The sequence below is a fragment of the Salvelinus alpinus genome, chromosome 11 (genome assembly GCF_045679555.1).
Source record: "Salvelinus alpinus chromosome 11, SLU_Salpinus.1, whole genome shotgun sequence".
NCBI lineage: Eukaryota > Metazoa > Chordata > Actinopteri > Salmoniformes > Salmonidae > Salvelinus > Salvelinus alpinus.
Genome location: NC_092096.1, coordinates 73,341,884 through 73,361,686, shown reverse-complemented (window position 1 = coordinate 73,361,686; position 19,803 = coordinate 73,341,884). Strand labels below are relative to the sequence as shown.

The 19,803-nt window shown below is 44.0% G+C and overlaps 1 protein-coding gene across 3 annotated transcripts in view; it reads right to left on the bottom strand.

The window, feature by feature from the left end:
• LOC139534779 (F-box only protein 41-like) overlaps positions 1-11,010 on the bottom strand; it is a 74,447-nt gene extending 63,437 nt beyond the window's left edge. The window contains exon 1 of one of the 3 annotated variants that reach the window (XM_071334226.1): positions 10,731-11,010. The gene's annotated coding sequence lies outside the window, so the exon portion shown is untranslated. The remainder of the gene's footprint in view (positions 1-10,730) is intronic. The other 2 variants (XM_071334224.1, XM_071334225.1) reach the window with 2 other exon arrangements.
• Positions 11,011-19,803: the final 8,793 nt, after the last annotated feature.

Sequence of the window (19,803 nt, the reverse complement as noted above, 5' to 3'; positions counted from 1 at the left end):
GATGTGGAGACTGATCTGTATCAGGTAGAGTGATGTGGAGACTAATCTGTATCAGGTAGAGTGATGTGGAGACTGATCTGCATCAGGTAGAGTGATATGGAGACTGATCCGTATCAGGTAGAGTGATGTGGAGACTGATCTGTATCAGGTAGAGTGATGTGGAGACTGATCTGTATCAGGTAGAGTGATATGGAGACTGATCTGTATCAGGTAGAGTGATGTGGAGACTGATCTGTATCAGGTAGAGTGATATGGAGACTGATCTGTATCAGGTAGAGTGATGTGGAGACTGATCTGTATCAGGTAGAGTGATGTGGAGACTAATCTGTATCAGGTAGAGTGATGTGGAGACTTATCTGCATCAGGTAGAGTGATGTGGAGACTGATCTGCATCAGGTAGAGTGATGTGGAGACTGATCTGTATCAGGTAGAGTGATGTGGAGACTGATCTGCGTCAGGTAGAGTGATGTGGAGACTGATATGGGTTAGGTAGAGTGATGTGGAGACTGATCTGGGTTAGGTAGAGTGATGTGGAGACTGATCTGCATCAGGTAGAGTGATGTGGAGACTGATCTGCATATGGTAGAGTGATGTGGAGACTGATCTGTATCAGGTAGAGTGATGTGGAGACTGATCTGTATCAGGTAGAGTGATGTGGAGACTGATCTGCATCAGGTAGAGTGATGTGGAGACTGATCTGTATCAGGTAGAGTGATGTGGAGACTGATCTGCATCAGGTAGAGTGATGTGGAGACTGATCTTGGTTAGGTAGAGTGATGTGGAGACTGATCTGGGTTAGGTAGAGTGATGTGGAGACTGATCTGCATCAGGTAAAGTGATGTGGAGACTGATCTGTATCAGGTAGATTGATGTGGAGACTGATCTGTATCAGGTAGATTGATGTGGAGACTGATCTGCATCAGGTAGAGTGATGTGGAGATACTCCGTTCCAAATGACACCCTATTCCCAATATACACTGAGTGGACAAAACATTAAGAACACCTGCTCTTTCCGTAACATAGACTGACCAGGTAATTGAGGTGAAAGATATGATCCCTTATTGGTGTCACTTGTTAAATCCACTTCAGTCAGTGTAGATGAAGGGGAGGAGACAGGTTAAAGAATACTTTTTAAGCCTTGAGACAATTGAGACATGGATTGTGTATGTGTGTCATTCATAGGGTGAATGGACAAGACAAAAGATTTAAATGCCGGGGTATGGTAGTAGGTGCCAGGTGCACTTGGTTTGTGTCAAGAACTACAACGCTGCTGGGTTTTTCCACACTCAACAGTTTCCTGTGTGAATCAAGAATGGTCCACCACCCAAAGGACATCCAGCCAATTTAACACAACTGTGGGAAGCCTTGGAGTCAACATGGTCCAGCATCCCTGTGGAACGCTTTCAACACCTTGTAGAGTCCATGCAACGACAAACTGAGGCTGTTCTGAAGGCAAGAGGGGGGGCTGCAACTCAATATGAGGAAGGTTTCCTGAATGTTATGTACACTCGTTGCAGTGCACTACTTCTGACCAGAACCCTATGGTTAAAAACTGGCGCACTGTAAGGGCAAAGGGTGCCATTTAGGACGCAAGCAAAGAGAGTGGGGTATTAGAGTCAGGCTATTTACAAGCAAAAGCTCTGCAGTCTCTCTCTCCCTCTCTCTCTCTCTCTCTCCCATGAGGTTGGAGAGAGGAGAATGAGGCTAGTGAGGGGGGAAGGGAGTGAGGGGGGAGCATGTGGATGCCGATGTCATCTGTCATCTCCTCCAAACCTTTAGTCACGGCTGGGTGAGCAAAAAGAAAGAACTGCTTTGCCCCTCTCTCCCTCTCTGTCTATCTCTCTGTCCGTCTCTCTCTGTCTCTCTCTCTCTCTCTCTGTCTCTTTCTCTCTCTGTCTCTCTCTCTCTCTGTCTCTCTCTCTGTCTCTCTCTGTCTCTCTCTGTCTCTCTCTCTCTCTCTGTCTCTCTCTCTCCTTGTCTCTTTCTCTGTGTGTCTCTCTCTCTCTCTCTCTCTCTCTCTCTCTCTCTCTCTCTCTCTCTCTCTCTCTCTCTCTCTCTCTCTCTCTCTCTCTCTCTCTCTCTCTCTCTCTCTCTCTCTCTCTCTCTCTCTCTCTCTCTCTCTCTCTCTCCGTCTCTCTCTCTCTGTCTCTCTCTCTCTCTCTCTGTCTCTGTCTCTCTCTCTCTCTCCCTGTCTCTCAATTCAATTCAATTCAATTTGCTTTATTGGCATAATGTAACAATGTACATATTGCCAAAGCTTACTTTTGATATTTACAATATGAAAATAATAAAAATCAAAATTGTCAACGGTACAACAGTAACAACAATAACCAAGTGTCAAAATAACCAACACATTGAACAATAACAATAAGCATACAGTAGAGGACATGTGCAGGTTGATTGGTCTGTCAGACACTGTCCCTCATCTAATGGCAGGCAGCAATGTAGTGCGCTGCCAACCCACAGCTCTCTGCGTCCTCCCCCAGCAGGGTGGGTAGCCTATCCTCATCAGAGAGGTCTTCGAAACCTTGAATAAGGGTTTCAAATTTGGGGAAATGACACTCTCTAATTGTTTTATATTTTGACATTTTGTCAGGAAATGCAGCTCCGTCTCAGGTTCTGCTGTGGTGCAGTGGTTGCACAGCCTTTCCTCTACAGGGAGCCAGGTTTTCCTGTGTCTACCCTTCTCAATGGCAAGGCTGTGCTCACTGAGCCTGTACTTTGTCAAGGTTTTTCTAAGGTTTTGATCAGTAACCATGGTCAAATATTTAGCCACGGTGTACTGTCGATTTAGGGCCAGATAGCACTGCATTTTGCTTTGTGTTTGTGCTTGTGTTACCCAATAAGCAATATAGTTTTGTTTTGACTGTGTTGTAATTTGGTTTATCCTGATTGATTGGATGTTCTGGTCCTGAGGCTTCAGTGTGTTAGTAGAACAGGTTTGTGAACTCAGCCCCAGGACCAGCTGGATGAGGGGGCTCTTTTCTTTGCTCAGCTCTTGGCATTGCAGGGCTTGGTAGTGATATGAGAGGGGGTCACTGTATTTTAGATGTTTCCTAAACTTAATTGCTCTTCTTTAACTTTTTATTATTAGTGGATATTAGCCTAATTCTGCCCTGCATGCATTGTTTGTAGTTTTCCTCTGGACATGTAGGAGAATCTTACAGAACTCTGCATGCAGGGTTTCAATGGGGTGTTTGTCCAATTTGGTGAAATCTTGTTTTGCAAGTGGACCCCACACCTCACTGCCATAAAGTGCAATTGGTTCAATGACACATTCAATTAGTTTTAGCCAAATTTTAATAGGTATTTCAATTTTAATTAGTTTTTTAATGGCGTAGAATGCCCTGCGTGCTTTCTCTCTCAGTTCATTCACTGCCTCGTTAAGGTGTCCAGTTGAGCTTATTTTTTAAACCTAAGTAATTGTAGTGTGTGCAGTACTCTATATATTTTGTACCAATTGAGAACTTTGGTCTAATTCCCTGAGATCTGGATCTTCTCTGGAAAATTGTTATTTTAGTCTTTTTGGTGTTTAATGCCAGGGCCCAGGTCTGGCAGTACTGCTCTAGCAGGTCCAGGCTCTGTTGTAGGCCATGTGCTGTGGGTGACAGCAAGGCATAGGTCATCTGCGAAGAGTAGGCATTAAACCTCTGGATTGTGGAGACTAACACCAGGGGCTGAGGATTTTTCTAGAATAGTGGCCAATTCGTTGATGTAAATATTGAAGAGTGCAGGGCTCAGATTGCAACCCTGGCGAAAGCCTCGCACCTGGTTAAAGAATTATGTTATTTTCTTGCCAATTGTAATGCTGCAAGTATTGCCAGTATACATTGATTTAATTATGTCATATGTTTTACCCCCTACACAACTTTCAATAACTTTGTAGAACAGTCCTGTATGCCAAATAGAATCAAATGCTTTTTGGAAGTCGATAAAGCAAGCGTATATTTTGGTATTATTTTGGTGGACATGTTTATCTATCAGGGTGTGTAGATTGTAAATATGGTCATGTAATGTTTTGGTATGAATCCAATTGGGCTCAAGACATTGGCTTATTAAGGAAGTGTAGAACTCTTACATTTGTAATACTACAGAAAACCTTCCCCAGGTTCACACAAATGCCTCTGTAATTGTTAGGGTCAAATTTGTTTTCTGTTCTTAAAGATTGGGGTTGTGAGTCCTTGATTCCAAATGTCAGGGAAATAATCTACACTCAGGATCAAATTAAACAGTTTTAATATAGCCAATTGAAATTTTGCACTAGTGAGTTTGAGCATCTCATTTAGGATGCCATCAGGTCCGCATGCTTTTTTAAATTTGAGGTCCTGAAGTTTCTTATAGAGCTCCTGGTCAGTAATTGGGGAGTCCAGTGGACTTTGTTTGTTCTTTATATCTTTTTCTAATCCATTCAACTTCTCATGAATTTGGCATTGTTCTGCGTTTGTGTCAATTTGAACGGTGTTGTAAATGGGTTTGTCCATATGTCACCATTTTGTATTCCTCTTGTTTAGATTTTTAATTTTTTTCCAATTTTGCCAGAAGTTGTTTGTGTTTATGGACTCCTCAATTAGTGTCAGCTGCTTGCTGTTGTACTGTGCTTTTTTGGTTCTGAGTGTACGTTTATAGAGTTTTAAAGTCTCACAGTAATGAAGGTGTAATTCACCATTATTTGGGTCTCTGTGCTTTTGGTTGGATAGTGTTCTAAGTTTTTTTCCTTATAATTTTACAATCTGCATCAAACCAGTTGTCATCTGTGATCTTAAAAAAAAAAATGTTTAATCAATTTCAGTTGTGCTTCTTTTGCCGTTTTGCCTGAATATATAGTTGATGTTTTGTACTGCTAGATTGATGCCTTCTTTACTGTGAGTGAATGTGGGATCCAGAAAGTTATCTAAGAGTGTTTGGATATTTTGGTTCCAGGTTGCTTTCTGGTATTCTTCTGTGCTGTTCTGGGCCCCATCTGTATGAATGTGTGATGTTGTACAGCTTACTGGGCTGTGAATGTCTGGTTGTTTCCATGTCTGTTCTTTTGAGGAACAACGTAATTTGGCCGTGGTCAGACAGAGGTGTTAGTGGCTTGACTGTGAATGAGCTGATAGAGAAAGGGTCAATGTCTGTGATCATATAGTCTACTGTACTGTGGCCAAGAGCTGAGCAATAGGTGAATCTCCCCAAAGAGTCCCCTCATAACCTACCATTGACAAAGTACAGACCCAGGCTTCTACAGAGCTGCAACAGATCCCTTCTGTTTTTGTTGATAGTGCTGTCACTGTTGTTTCTATGGGGGAGATTAAGGCAGTTAAAAACAGTAAAAAACATTCTCCTGTCTCTCTGTCTCTCTGCCCCTCTCTCTGTCTCTCTGTGTCTCTCTGTGTCTCTCTCTCTCTCTCTCTCTCTCTGTCTCTCTCTCTCTCTTCCTCTCTCTCTCTCTCTCTCTCTCCCATGAGGTTGGAGAGAGGAGAATGAGGGTAGTGAGGGGGGAAGGGAGTGAGGGGGGAGCATGTGGATGCCGATGTCATCTCCTCCAAACCTTTAGTCACGGCTGGGTGAGCAAAAAGAAAGAACTGCTTTGCCCCTCTCTCTCTCTCTGTCCGTCTCTCTCTCTGTCTCTCTCTCAGTGTGTGTGTGTGTGTGTGTGTGTGTGTGTGTGTGTGTGTGTAAAACACCTCATACAAGCTAGATACCCTCTACAGCCTGTTGTCTACTCTTTACCATTCCAACAGTCATAATCCACAGAACTCACCAACACAATACATAGGCTACAATACATAGGCTACAATACATAGGCTACAATATATAGGCTACAATACATAGGCTACAATACATAGGCTACAATACATAGGCTACAATACATAGGCTACAATACATAGGCTACAATACATAGGCTACAATACATAGGCTACAATACATAGGCTACAATACATAGGCTACAATACATAGGCTACAATACATAGGCTACAATACATAGGCTACAATACATAGGCTACAATACATAGGCTACAATACATAGGCTACAATACATAGGCTACAATACATAGGCTACAATACATAGGCTACAATACATAGGCTACAATACATAGGCTACAATACATAGGCTACAATACAAAATGGGAGGCAAAAAGAATGGGATCGATGTACAGATAGACAGTTGGAGGGATTTATCGATGTAAAGATAGACAGTTGGAGGGGTTTATCTATGTAAAGATAGACAGTTGGAGGGATTTATCTATGTAAAGATAGACAGTTGGAGGGATTTATCTATGTAAAGATAGACAGTTGGAGGGGTTTATCTATGTAAAGATAGACAGTTGGAGGGATTTATCTATGTAAAGATAGACAGTTGGAGGGATTTATCTATGTACAGATAGACAGTTGGAGGGATTTATCGATGTAAAGATAGACAGTTGGAGGGATTTATCTATGTAAAGATAGACAGTTGGAGGGATTTATCTATGTAAAGATAGACAGTTGGAGGGATTTATCGATGTAAAGATAGACAGTTGGAGGGATTTATCGATGTAAAGATAGACAGTTGGAGGGATTTATCGATGTAAAGATAGACAGTTGGAGGGATTTATCGATGTAAAGATAGACAGTTGGAGGGATTTATCTATGTAAAGATAGACAGTTGGAGGGATTTATCGATGTAAAGATAGACAGTTGGAGGGATTTATCTATGTAAAGATAGACAGTTGGAGGGATTTATCTATGTAAAGATAGACAGTTGGAGGGATTTATCGATGTAAAGATAGACAGTTGGAGGGATTTATCTATGTAAAGATAGACAGTTGGAGGGATTTATCTATGTAAAGATAGACAGTTGGAGGGATTTATCTATGTAAAGATAGACAGTTGGAGGGATTTATCGATGTAAAGATAGACAGTTGGAGGGATTTATCTATGTAAAGATAGACAGTTGGAGGGATTTATCTATGTAAAGATAGACAGTTGGAGGGATTTATCGATGTAAAGATAGACAGTTGGAGGGATTTATCTATGTAAAGATAGACAGTTGGAGGGATTTATCGATGTAAAGATAGACAGTTGGAGGGATTTATCTATGTAAAGATAGACAGTTGGAGGGATTTATCGATGTAAAGATAGACAGTTGGAGGGATTTATCTATGTAAAGATAGACAGTTGGAGGGATTTATCTATGTAAAGATAGACAGTTGGAGGGATTTATCTATGTAAAGATAGACAGTTGGAGGGATTTATCTATGTAAAGATAGACAGTTGGAGGGATTTATCGATGTAAAGATAGACAGTTGGAGGGATTTATCTATGTAAAGATAGACAGTTGGAGGGATTTATCTATGTAAAGATAGACAGTTGGAGGGATTTATCTATGTACAGATAGACAGTTGGAGGGATTTATCGATGTAAAGATAGACAGTTGGAGGGATTTATCGATGTAAAGATAGACAGTTGGAGGGATTTATCTATGTAAAGATAGACAGTTGGAGGGATTTATCTATGTAAAGATAGACAGTTGGAGGGATTTATCTATGTAAAGATAGACAGTTGGAGGGATTTATCTACGTAAAGATAGACAGTTGGAGGGATTTATCTACGTAAAGATAGACAGTTGGAGGGATTTATCTACGTAAAGATAGACAGTTGGAGGGATTTATCGATGTAAAGATAGACAGTTGGAGGGATTTATCTATGTAAAGATAGACAGTTGGAGGGATTTATCTATGTAAAGATAGACAGTTGGAGGGATTTATCTATGTAAAGATAGACAGTTGGAGGGATTTATCTACGTAAAGATAGACAGTTGGAGGGATTTATCTACGTAAAGATAGACAGTTGGAGGGATTTATCGATGTAAAGATAGACAGTTGGAGGGATTTATCTATGTAAAGATAGACAGTTGGAGGGATTTATCTATGTAAAGATAGACAGTTGGAGGGATTTATCTATGTAAAGATAGACAGTTGGAGGGATTTATCTACGTAAAGATAGACAGTTGGAGGGATTTATCTACGTAAAGATAGACAGTTGGAGGGATTTATCGATGTAAAGATAGACAGTTGGAGGGATTTATCTATGTAAAGATAGACAGTTGGAGGGATTTATCTATGTAAAGATAGACAGTTGGAGGGATTTATCTACGTAAAGATAGACAGTTGGAGGGATTTATCTACGTAAAGATAGACAGTTGGAGGGATTTATCTATGTAAAGATAGACAGTTGGAGGGATTTATCTATGTAAAGATAGACAGTTGGAGGGATTTATCTATGTAAAGATAGACAGTTGGAGGGATTTATCTATGTAAAGATAGACAGTTGGAGGGATTTATCGATGTAAAGATAGACAGTTGGAGGGATTTATCTATGTAAAGATAGACAGTTGGAGGGATTTATCGATGTAAAGATAGACAGTTGGAGGGATTTATCTATGTAAAGATAGACAGTTGGAGGGATTTATCGATGTAAAGATAGACAGTTGGAGGGATTTATCTATGTAAAGATAGACAGTTGGAGGGATTTATCGATGTAAAGATAGACAGTTGGAGGGATTTATCGATGTAAAGATAGACAGTTGGAGGGATTTATCGATGTAAAGATAGACAGTTGGAGGGATTTATCTATGTAAAGATAGACAGTTGGAGGGATTTATCTATGTAAAGATAGACAGTTGGAGGGATTTATCGATGTAAAGATAGACAGTTGGAGGGATTTATCTATGTAAAGATAGACAGTTGGAGGGATTTATCGATGTAAAGATAGACAGTTGGAGGGATTTATCTATGTAAAGATAGACAGTTGGAGGGATTTATCGATGTAAAGATAGACAGTTGGAGGGATTTATCTATGTAAAGATAGACAGTTGGAGGGATTTATCGATGTAAAGATAGACAGTTGGAGGGATTTATCGATGTAAAGATAGACAGTTGGAGGGATTTATCTATGTAAAGATAGACAGTTGGAGGGATTTATCTATGTAAAGATAGACAGTTGGAGGGATTTATCTATGTAAAGATAGACAGTTGGAGGGATTTATCTATGTACAGATAGACAGTTGGAGGGATTTATCTATGTAAAGATAGACAGTTGGAGGGATTTATCGATGTAAAGATAGACAGTTGGAGGGATTTATCTATGTAAAGATAGACAGTTGGAGGGATTTATCTATGTAAAGATAGACAGTTGGAGGGATTTATCTATGTAAAGATAGACAGTTGGAGGGATTTATCGATGTAAAGATAGACAGTTGGAGGGATTTATCTATGTAAAGATAGACAGTTGGAGGGATTTATCTATGTAAAGATAGACAGTTGGAGGGATTTATCTATGTAAAGATAGACAGTTGGAGGGATTTATCTATGTAAAGATAGACAGTTGGAGGGATTTATCGATGTAAAGATAGACAGTTGGAGGGATTTATCTATGTAAAGATAGACAGTTGGAGGGATTTATCTATGTAAAGATAGACAGTTGGAGGGATTTATCTATGTACAGATAGACAGTTGGAGGGATTTATCGATGTAAAGATAGACAGTTGGAGGGATTTATCGATGTAAAGATAGACAGTTGGAGGGATTTATCTATGTAAAGATAGACAGTTGGAGGGATTTATCTATGTAAAGATAGACAGTTGGAGGGATTTATCTATGTAAAGATAGACAGTTGGAGGGATTTATCTACGTAAAGATAGACAGTTGGAGGGATTTATCTACGTAAAGATAGACAGTTGGAGGGATTTATCTATGTAAAGATAGACAGTTGGAGGGATTTATCTATGTAAAGATAGACAGTTGGAGGGATTTATCTATGTAAAGATAGACAGTTGGAGGGATTTATCGATGTAAAGATAGACAGTTGGAGGGATTTATCTATGTAAAGATAGACAGTTGGAGGGATTTATCTATGTAAAGATAGACAGTTGGAGGGATTTATCTATGTAAAGATAGACAGTTGGAGGGATTTATCTATGTAAAGATAGACAGTTGGAGGGATTTATCGATGTAAAGATAGACAGTTGGAGGGATTTATCTATGTAAAGATAGACAGTTGGAGGGATTTATCTATGTAAAGATAGACAGTTGGAGGGATTTATCTATGTAAAGATAGACAGTTGGAGGGATTTATCTATGTAAAGATAGACAGTTGGAGGGATTTATCTATGTAAAGATAGACAGTTGGAGGGATTTATCTACGTAAAGATAGACAGTTGGAGGGATTTATCTACGTAAAGATAGACAGTTGGAGGGATTTATCTATGTAAAGATAGACAGTTGGAGGGATTTATCTATGTAAAGATAGACAGTTGGAGGGATTTATCTATGTAAAGATAGACAGTTGGAGGGATTTATCTACGTAAAGATAGACAGTTGGAGGGATTTATCTATGTAAAGATAGACAGTTGGAGGGATTTATCGATGTAAAGATAGACAGTTGGAGGGATTTATCTATGTAAAGATAGACAGTTGGAGGGATTTATCGATGTAAAGATAGACAGTTGGAGGGATTTATCTATGTAAAGATAGACAGTTGGAGGGATTTATCTATGTAAAGATAGACAGTTGGAGGGATTTATCTATGTAAAGATAGACAGTTGGAGGGATTTATCGATGTAAAGATAGACAGTTGGAGGGATTTATCGATGTAAAGCACTCATAATGATTATAATAATAATAATAACTCTAACTTGGTTGTGATGATATGACACATACTAGAAATATCAGCTTCATTAACACATATAGAGAAAAGTCAACTCTTACCTCAAATCTCCATTCTCCTCTGATCTCTCTCTCTCTGTCTCACCCTTTCTCTCTCTCTCTCTGTCTCCACCTTTCTCTCTCTCTCTCTCCCTCTCATTCCCACCAAACCCGTGTCCCAGTATTTTAAGCTTATCTCCTGTAGAAATGGTTAATCTGGTCTTTACCGGTCTAGTGCAGTGGATCTGTTCTCGCCGACTGTAGTGTCACTTGCGCATCCGCCCCTCTCTATTCGATCCTCTTTCTCCCGGAGACGAGAGCCCCAACCGCTGCTGCTGACGTCATGTGACGGGTGCTGGAGCGTGCCGCCAGCTAAGATGAGAGCAGAGGGGGAGTGTTAACCAGTCATCACCCAGAGGGGCAATGTTAACCGGGAAGATAACCAGAAAGATGGGACTTGTTTTCGACCTACCATGCCCGGTGGCCATCCTGATGCTGTTGTGGTCATACAATAACATTATGATGTGTAGGTTAGTCCTGTAGCCTATCTATCTATCTATCTATCTATCTATCTATCTATCTATCTATATGTGACGTTTTAAATGTACAGTGGATTTGGAAAGTATTCAGACCCCTTGACTTTTTCCACATTTTGTTACTTTACAGCCTTATTCTAATATGGATTAAATTTAAAAAATCCTCATTAATCTACACACAATACCCCATAATGACATCACAATACCCCATAATGACATCACAATACCCCATAATGACATCACAATACCGCATAATGACAAAGCGAAAACAGATTTTCTGAAATGTTTCAAAAACAGAAATAACAGAAATACTTTATTTACATAAATATTCAGACCCTTTGTTATGAGACTCGAAATTGAGCTCAGGTGCATCCTGTTTCCATTGATCATCTTTGAGATTTTTCTACAACTTAAATGGAGTCCACCTGTGGTAAATTCAATTGATTGGACATGATTTGGAAAGGCACACACCTGTCTATATAAGGTCCCACAGTTGACAGTGCATGTCAGAGCAAAAACCAAGCCATGAGGTTGAAGGAATTGTCTGTTGAGCTCCGAGACAGGATTGTGTCGAGGCACAGATCTGGGGAAGGGTACCTAAAAATCTCTGCAGCATTGAAGGTCCCCAAGAACACAGTGGCCTCCATCATTCTTAAATGGAAGAAGTTTGGAACCACCAAGACTCTTCCTAGACCTGGCCGCCTGGTGAAACTGAGCAATCGGGGGAGAAGGGAGGTGACCAAGAACCAGGTAGACACTCTGATTGAGCTCCAGAGTTCCTCTGTGGAGGTGGGAGAACCTTCCAGTATGACAACCATCTCTGCAGCACTCCACCAATCAGGCCTTTATGGTAGAGTGGCCAGACAGAAGCCATTCCTCAGTAAAAGGCAGATGACAGCCCGCTTGGAGTTTGCCAAAAGGCACACAAAGGTCTCTCAGACCATGAGAAACAAGATTTTCTGGTTAGATGAAACCAAGATTGAACTCTTTGGCCTGAATGCCAAGCGTCACATCTGGAGGAAATATGGTACCATCCCTACGGTGAAGCATGGTGGTGGCAGCATCATGCTGTGGGGATGTTTTTCAGAAGCAGGGACTGGGAGACTAGTCAGGATCGGGGGAAAGATGAACAGAACAAAGTACAGAGAGATCCTTGATGAAAACCTGCTCCAGAGCGCTAAGGACTTCAGACTGGGGTGAAGGTTCACCTTCCAACAGGACAACAACCCTAAGCACACAGCCAAGACAACGCAGGAGTGGCTTCAGGACAAGTCTCTGAATGTCCTTGAGTGGGCCAGCCAGAGCCCAGACTTGAACCCGATCGAACATCTCTGGAGAGACCTGAAAATAGCTGTGCAGTGACTCTTCCCATCCAACCTGACAGAGCTTGAGAGGATCTGCAGAGAAGAATGGGAGAAGCTCCCCAAATACAGGTGCCAAGCTTGTAGCGTCATACCCAAGAAGACTTGAGACTGTAATCGCTGCCAAAGGTGCTTCAATAAAGTACTGAGTAAAGGGTCTGAATACTTATGTAGATGTGATATTTCATTTCTAGAAACCTGTTTTTGCTTTGTCATTGTGGGGTATTGTGTGTGGATTGATGAGGAAAACAAAATAATTTAATACATTTTAGAATAAGGCTGTAACGTACCCACCCATCCATCCATCCACCCACCCACCCACCCATCCATCCATCCATCCATCCATCCCTCCATCCCTCCCTCCCTCCCTCCCTCCCTCCCTCCCTCCCTCCATCCATCCATCTCTCCATCATCCATCCATCCACCCATCCATCCATCCATCCATCCATCCATCCATCCAAATCTCCATCCATCCATCCAAATCTCCATCCATCCATCCATCCAAATCTCCATCCATCCAAATCTCCATCCATCCATCCATCCATCCATCCAAATCTCCATCCATCCATCCATCCAAATCTCCATCCATCCATCCATCCATCCATCCATCCAAATCTCCATCCATCCATCCATCCATCCATCCATCCATCCAAATCTCCATCCATCCATTCATCTCTCCATTCATCCAAATCTCCATCCATCCATCCATCCATCCATCCATCCATCCATCCATCCATCCATCTATCTGTCTATCTATTTATCTATCTATCAATCTATCGTGGTCAGTCATACAGTAACATGATGATGTGTAGGTTAGTCCTGTAGTCTATCTATCTGTGTGATAGACATTATTTGTGACTGTTATTTTGTTATTTATTGATTCAAAATAGTTGAATAAGTTGGGCTGATGGAGCTGTATTACTCGTCAGACAGTAGAGGGCGCTATAGGACCATTCCACTGTGTGTGTGTGTGTGTGTGTGTGTGTGTGTGTGTGTGTGTGTGTGTGTGTGTGTGTGTACTGAATAAAGTAGATAAACGATAGAAACTGCTCTGTTTTTAATTCATAACCACCATGCAACAAAATAACACAATGTCTTCCATTGAAACAGAAAGCTAAACAGAAAGAAAACAAGAAAATAATTTGAAATGGAACTGATTGCACCTAAACACACAGCAATGTGTTCTACTTGAGTAGACGTTCCAATTTAGTAGACGTTCCAAGAATATACAGTATTTTAATCACAGGAAAGAGGACGCTGAAATAGAAATATATACCGGTACAAACAAACATTTGAGAGAATAGAATATAAATATTTTTGTGGGGGTTTGTTTTGATTTCAAATATATATTTAGAATGATAAAATATATAAAGTAAAACTCAAGGCTTTAGAAAAGTTACATTCCATCTCGGACTCCAACAGTATAATAAAATATACATCACATCTGGAACCATGTAAAACTTCATCATGCATAAAACATCTCAAAACTACTAGTTTACAATCAGAACTGGCAAGTGACAAAACAAGGTCTTATGAACGCTGTATGTTTTAGTCTGTGCGGACAGAAAGACAGGCGGACAGACTCTCCACTCACAGAGGTGATAAAATCCACTAACTCTCTCGTATTTTCTGTCCATTTACACTGTTTACCACAACATATATATACAGTGGGGAGAACAAGTATTTGATACACTGACAATTTTGCAGGTTTTCCTACTTACAAAGCATGTAGAGGTCTGTCATTTTTATCATAGGTACACTTCAACTGTGAGAGAAGGAATCTAAAACAAAAATCCAGAAAATCACATTGTATGATTTTTAAGTAATTAATTTGCATTTTATTGCATGACATAAGTATTTGATACATCAGAAAAGCAGAACTGAATATTTGGTACAGAAACCTTAGTTTGCAATTACAGAGATCATACGTTTCCTGTAGTTCTTGACCAGGTTTGCACACACTGCAGCAGGGATTTTGGCCCACTCCTCCATACAGAACTTCTCCAGATCCTTCAGGTTTCGGGGCTGTCGCTGGGCAATACGGACTTTCGGCTCCCTCCAAAGATTTTCTATTGGGTTCAGGTCTGGAGACTGGCTAGGCCACTCCAGGACCTTGAGATGCTTCTTACGGAGCCACTCCTTAGTTGCCCTGGCTGTGTGTTTCGGGTCGTTGTCATGCTGGAAGACCCAGCCACGACCCATCTTCAATGCTCTTACTGAGGGAAGGAGGTTGTTGGTCAAGATCTCGCGATACATGGCCCCATCCATCCTCCCCTCAATACGGTGCAGTCGTCCTGTCCCCTTTGCAGAAAAGCATCCCCAAAGAATGATGTTTCCACCTCCATGCTTCACGGTTGGGATGGTGTTCTTGGGGTTGTACTCATCCTTCTATTCCTCCAAACACGGCGAGTGGAGTTTAGAGCAAAAAGCTCTATTTTTGTCTCATCAGACCACATGACCTTCTCCCATTCCTCCTCTGGATCATCCAGATGGTCATTGGCAAACTTCAGACGGGCCTGGACATGCGCTGGCTTGAGCAGGGGGACCTTGCGTGCGCTGCAGGATTTTAATCCATGACGGCGTAGTGTGTTACTAATGGTTTTCTTTGAGACTGTGGTCCCAGCTCTCTTCAGGTCATTGACCAGGTCCTGCCGTGTAGTTCTGGGCTGATCCCTCACATTCCTCATGATCATTGATGCCCCACGAGGTGAGATCTTGCATGGAGCCCCAGACCGAGGGTGATTGACCGTCATCTTGAACTTCTTCCATTTTCTAATAATTGTGCCAACAGTTGTTGCCTTCTCACCAAGCTGCTTGGCTATTGTCCTGTAGCCCATCCCAGCCTTGTACAGGTCTACAATTTATCCCTGATGTCCTTACACAGCTCTCTGGTCTTGGCCATTGTGGAGATGTTGGAGTCTGTTTGATTGAGTGTGTGGACAGGTGTCTTTTATACAGGTAACGAGTTCAAACAGGTGCAGTTAATACAGGTAATGAGTGGAGAACAGGAGGGCTTCTTAAAGAAAAACTAACAGGTCTGTGAGAGCCGGAATTCTTACTGGTTGGTAGGTGATCAAATACTTATGTCATGCAATAAAATGCAAATGAATTACTTAAAAATCATACAATGTGATATTCTGGATTTTTGTTTTAGATTCCGTCTCTCACAGTTGAAGTGTACCTATGATAAAAATGACAGACCTCTACATGCTTTGTAAGTAGGAAAACCTGCAAAATCGGCAGTGTATCAAATACTTGTTCTCCCCACTGTATATATATATATTCAAACATCTAGATAGAAAGTCAAAGATATAGCACCTCAGCCCTCATTTTTAGTCGGCTTTGCGAGTGTACAATTATGTTCTGAAACTCCCATAATTCAATTCGCGACGATTGTATATCTAAAATACTTCCATGTCCGGGCAGCTCCGGACTGGAGGGAAGCTCATGACTGGTGGGTAGCTCATGACTGGTGGGCAGCTCATGACTGGCGGGCAGCTCATGACTGGAGGGCAGCTCATGACTGGAGGGCAGCTCATGACTGGTGGGCAGCTCCGGACTGGAGGGCAGCTCATGACTGGAGGGCAGCTCATGACTGGAGGGCAGCTCATGACTGGAGGGCAGCTCATGACTGGAGGGCAGCTCATGACTGGTGGGTAGCTCATGACTGGTGGGCAGCTCCGGACTGGAGGGCAGCTCATGACTGGAGGGCAGCTCATGACTGGAGGGCAGCTCATGACTGGAGGGCAGCTCATGACTGGAGGGCAGCTCATGACTGGAGGGCAGCTCATGACTGGTGGGTAGCTCATGACTGGCGGGCAGCTCAGGCAGCTCCTGACTGGCGGGCGGCTCTGGCAGCTCCTGACTGGCGGGCGGCTCTGGCAGCTCCTGACTGGCGGGCGGCTCTGGGAGCTCCTGACTGGCGGGCGGCTCTGGCGGCTCCTGACTGGCGGGCGGCTCTGGCGGCTCCTGACTGGCGGGCGGCTCTGGCGGCTCCTGACTGACGGACGGCTCTAGCGGCTCCTGACTGACGGGCGGCTCTGACGGCTCGGGACAGACGGGCGGCTCTGGCGGCTCGGGACAGACGGGCAGCTCAGATGGCGCTGGGTAGGCAGGCAGCTCAGATGGCGCTGGGCAGGCAGGCAGCTCAGATGGCTCTGGGCAGGCAGGCAGCTCAGATGGCTCTGGTCAGGCAGGCAGCTCAGATAGCGCTGGGTAGACGGCAGACTCTGGCCGGCTGAGGCGCACAGTAGGCCTGGTGCGTGGTGCCGGAACTGGAGGTACCGGGGTAAGGACACGCACCTCAAGGCTAGTGCGGGGAGCCTCAACAGGGCGCACGGGACTCTGGAGACACACAGGAGGCTTGGTGCGTGGTGCCGGAACTGGTGGTACTGGGCTGGAGACACGCACCTCAAGGCTAGTGCGGGGAGCAGCAACAGGGCGCACAGGACTCTGGAGACACACTGGAAGCCTGGTGCGTGGTGTTGGCACTGGTGGTACTGGGCTGGGGCGGGGAGGTGGCGCCGGATATACCGGACCGTGCAGGCGTACTGGCTCCCTTGAGCACCGAGCCTGCCCAACCTTACCTGGTTGAATGCTCCCCGTAGCCCGACCAGTGCGGGGAGGTGGAATAACCCGCACTGGGCTGTGTTGGCGAACCGGGGACACCATGCGTAAGGCTGGTGCCATGTATGCCGGCCCGAGGAGACGCACTGGAGACCAGACGCGTTGAGCCGGCTTCATGGCACCTGGCTCAATGCTCAATCTAGCCCGGCCGATACATGGAGCTGGAATGTACCGCACCGGGCTAAGCAAATGTACAGGAGACACCTTGCGCTTTACCGCATAACACGGTGTCTGCCCGTACTCTCGCTCTCCACGGTAAGCTCGGGGAGTTGGCGCAGGTCTCCTCTCCTAGCCCCCCCCAATAACTTTTTGGTGCTGACTCTCAGGCTTCCAGCCTTGCTTCCGTGCTGCCTCCTCATACCGCCGCCTCTCTGCTTTCGCTGCCTCCAGCTCTGCCTTGGGGAGGCGATATTCCCCTGGTTGAGCCCAGGGTCCTCCGCTGTCCAGAATTTCCTCCCAATTCCTATAGTCCTGCGTTTGCTGCTGCTGCCTTGTATCACGCTGCTTGGTCCTGGTATGGTGGGTAATTCTGTCACGATCGTCTTTAGGTGAAAGAGAGGACCAAGGTGCAGGGTGATATACATACATCTTCTATTTATTTGAAGAAGAAACGAACACGAACACTAAATACAAACTAGACAAAACAACAAATGACCGTGAAGCTACAAAACGAAAGTGCAGACACAAGCAACTAACGTCAAGACATAGACAATTACCCACAACCTACCTAATGCCTATGGCTGCCTAAATATGGCTCTCAATCAGAGACAACGATAGACAGCTGTCTCTAATTGAGAACCAATCCAGGCAACCATAGACTTACATAAACACCTACACTGAACACAACCCCATGAACTCTACAAACACCCCCTAGACAATACAAACACCCAAGACGAGACAAACACACACAAACATCCCCCATGTCACACCCTGACCTAACTAAAATAATAAAGAAAACAAAGATAACTAAGGCCAGGGCGTGACAAATAATTATATATTTAATATAAGTAGACATTCACTCATAATTGACTGTAGCGCATATAAAGCACCCACAAGCCACCGGTGACTGAAAACACAATCATCGCGGGATGAACGAGCAACGAATTCCCGGCCAAGGGTGGTCCATTTATAAAACATTCCTTCCTCCCTCGCCCCTTGCCCTGCAAGTGTCAACTCGTCAAACTTCATGATACGTCATCAGAAGTGTCCACTTAATTTGAGAGCTGAGGGGATACGGTGTGTCTTTTAAGTGTTTGGACCGCAGCCAGGGAGTGTTTGGACCGCAGCCAGGGAGTGTTTGGACCGCAGCCAGGGAGTGTTTGGACCGCAGCCAGGGAGTGTTTGGACCGCAGCCAGGGAGTGTTTGGACCGCAGCCAGGGAGTGTTTGGACCGCAGCCAGGGAGTGTTTGGACCGCAGCCAGGGAGTGTTTGGACCGCAGCCAGGGAGTGTTTGGACCGCAGCCAGGGAGTGTTTGGACCGCAGCCAGGGAGTGTTTGGACCGCAGCCAGGGAGTGTTTGGACCGCAGCCAGGGAGTGTTTGGACCTCAGCCAGGGAGTGTTTGGACCGCAGCCAGGGAGTGTTTGGACCGCAGCCAGGGAGTGTTTGGACCGCAGCCAGGGAGTGTTTGGACCGCAGCCAGGGAGTGTGTGGACCGCAGCCAGGGAGTGTTTGGACCGCAGCCAGGGAGTGTTTGGACCGCAGCCAGGGAGTGTTTGGACCGCAGCCAGGGAGTGTTTGGACCGCAGCCAGGGAGAGGTAAGCAGTTGAAGTCCCCTTTGGTGCTGCCGTAGATTTACATTAGAATCCATCCAAAAAGGCTCAAGGTCATTCATTGGCCACAGATAACATGACGTCAAATCACGTTATATCTACCTAGCTTCGATTGGACGGATCATGTCAACATCATCTCCGTGTTGCCATGTTGACGGTTTTCAAACTAAATTGGGAAAACTTTGAAAACGATGTCGCTGGTGAAAATGTATTGGTCGCCGGACGCGAGTTTTTGGGTAATTTTCCTAAGTTGCCCCTGAGGCCGCCATGGCATTTCTCTTAAAGAATATATACTTCACTGTGACCTGCTGCTGACCTGCTGCTGACCTGCTGCTGACCTGCTGCTGACCGTCAGGCAGTGAGGTAGGCTGTTACTGACCGTCAGGCAGTGAGGTAGGCTGTTACTGACCGTCAGGCAGTGAGGTAGGCTGTTACTGACCGACAGGCAGTGAGGTAGGCTGTTACTGACCGTCAGGCAGTGAGGTAGGCTGTTACTGACCGACAGGCAGTGAGGTAGGCTGTTACTGACCGTCAGGCAGTGAGGTAGGCTGTTACTGACCGTCAGGCAGTGAGGTAGGCTGTTACTGACCGTCTGGCAGTGAGGTAGGCTGTGGCTGACCGTCTGGCAGTGAGGTAGGCTGTTACTGACCGTCTGGCAGTGAGGTAGGCTGTTACTGACCGTCTGGCAGTGAGGTAGGCTGTTACTGACCGTCTGGCAGTGAGGCAGGCTGTTACTGAGTGGGTGGTGGGGAGGACTGGAGGTGTGTGTGTGTGTTGAGAGAGCGCTGTTTCAGTATGATATGTTGGATAAAGGAATAAAGACAGACACCAATGTCAAGT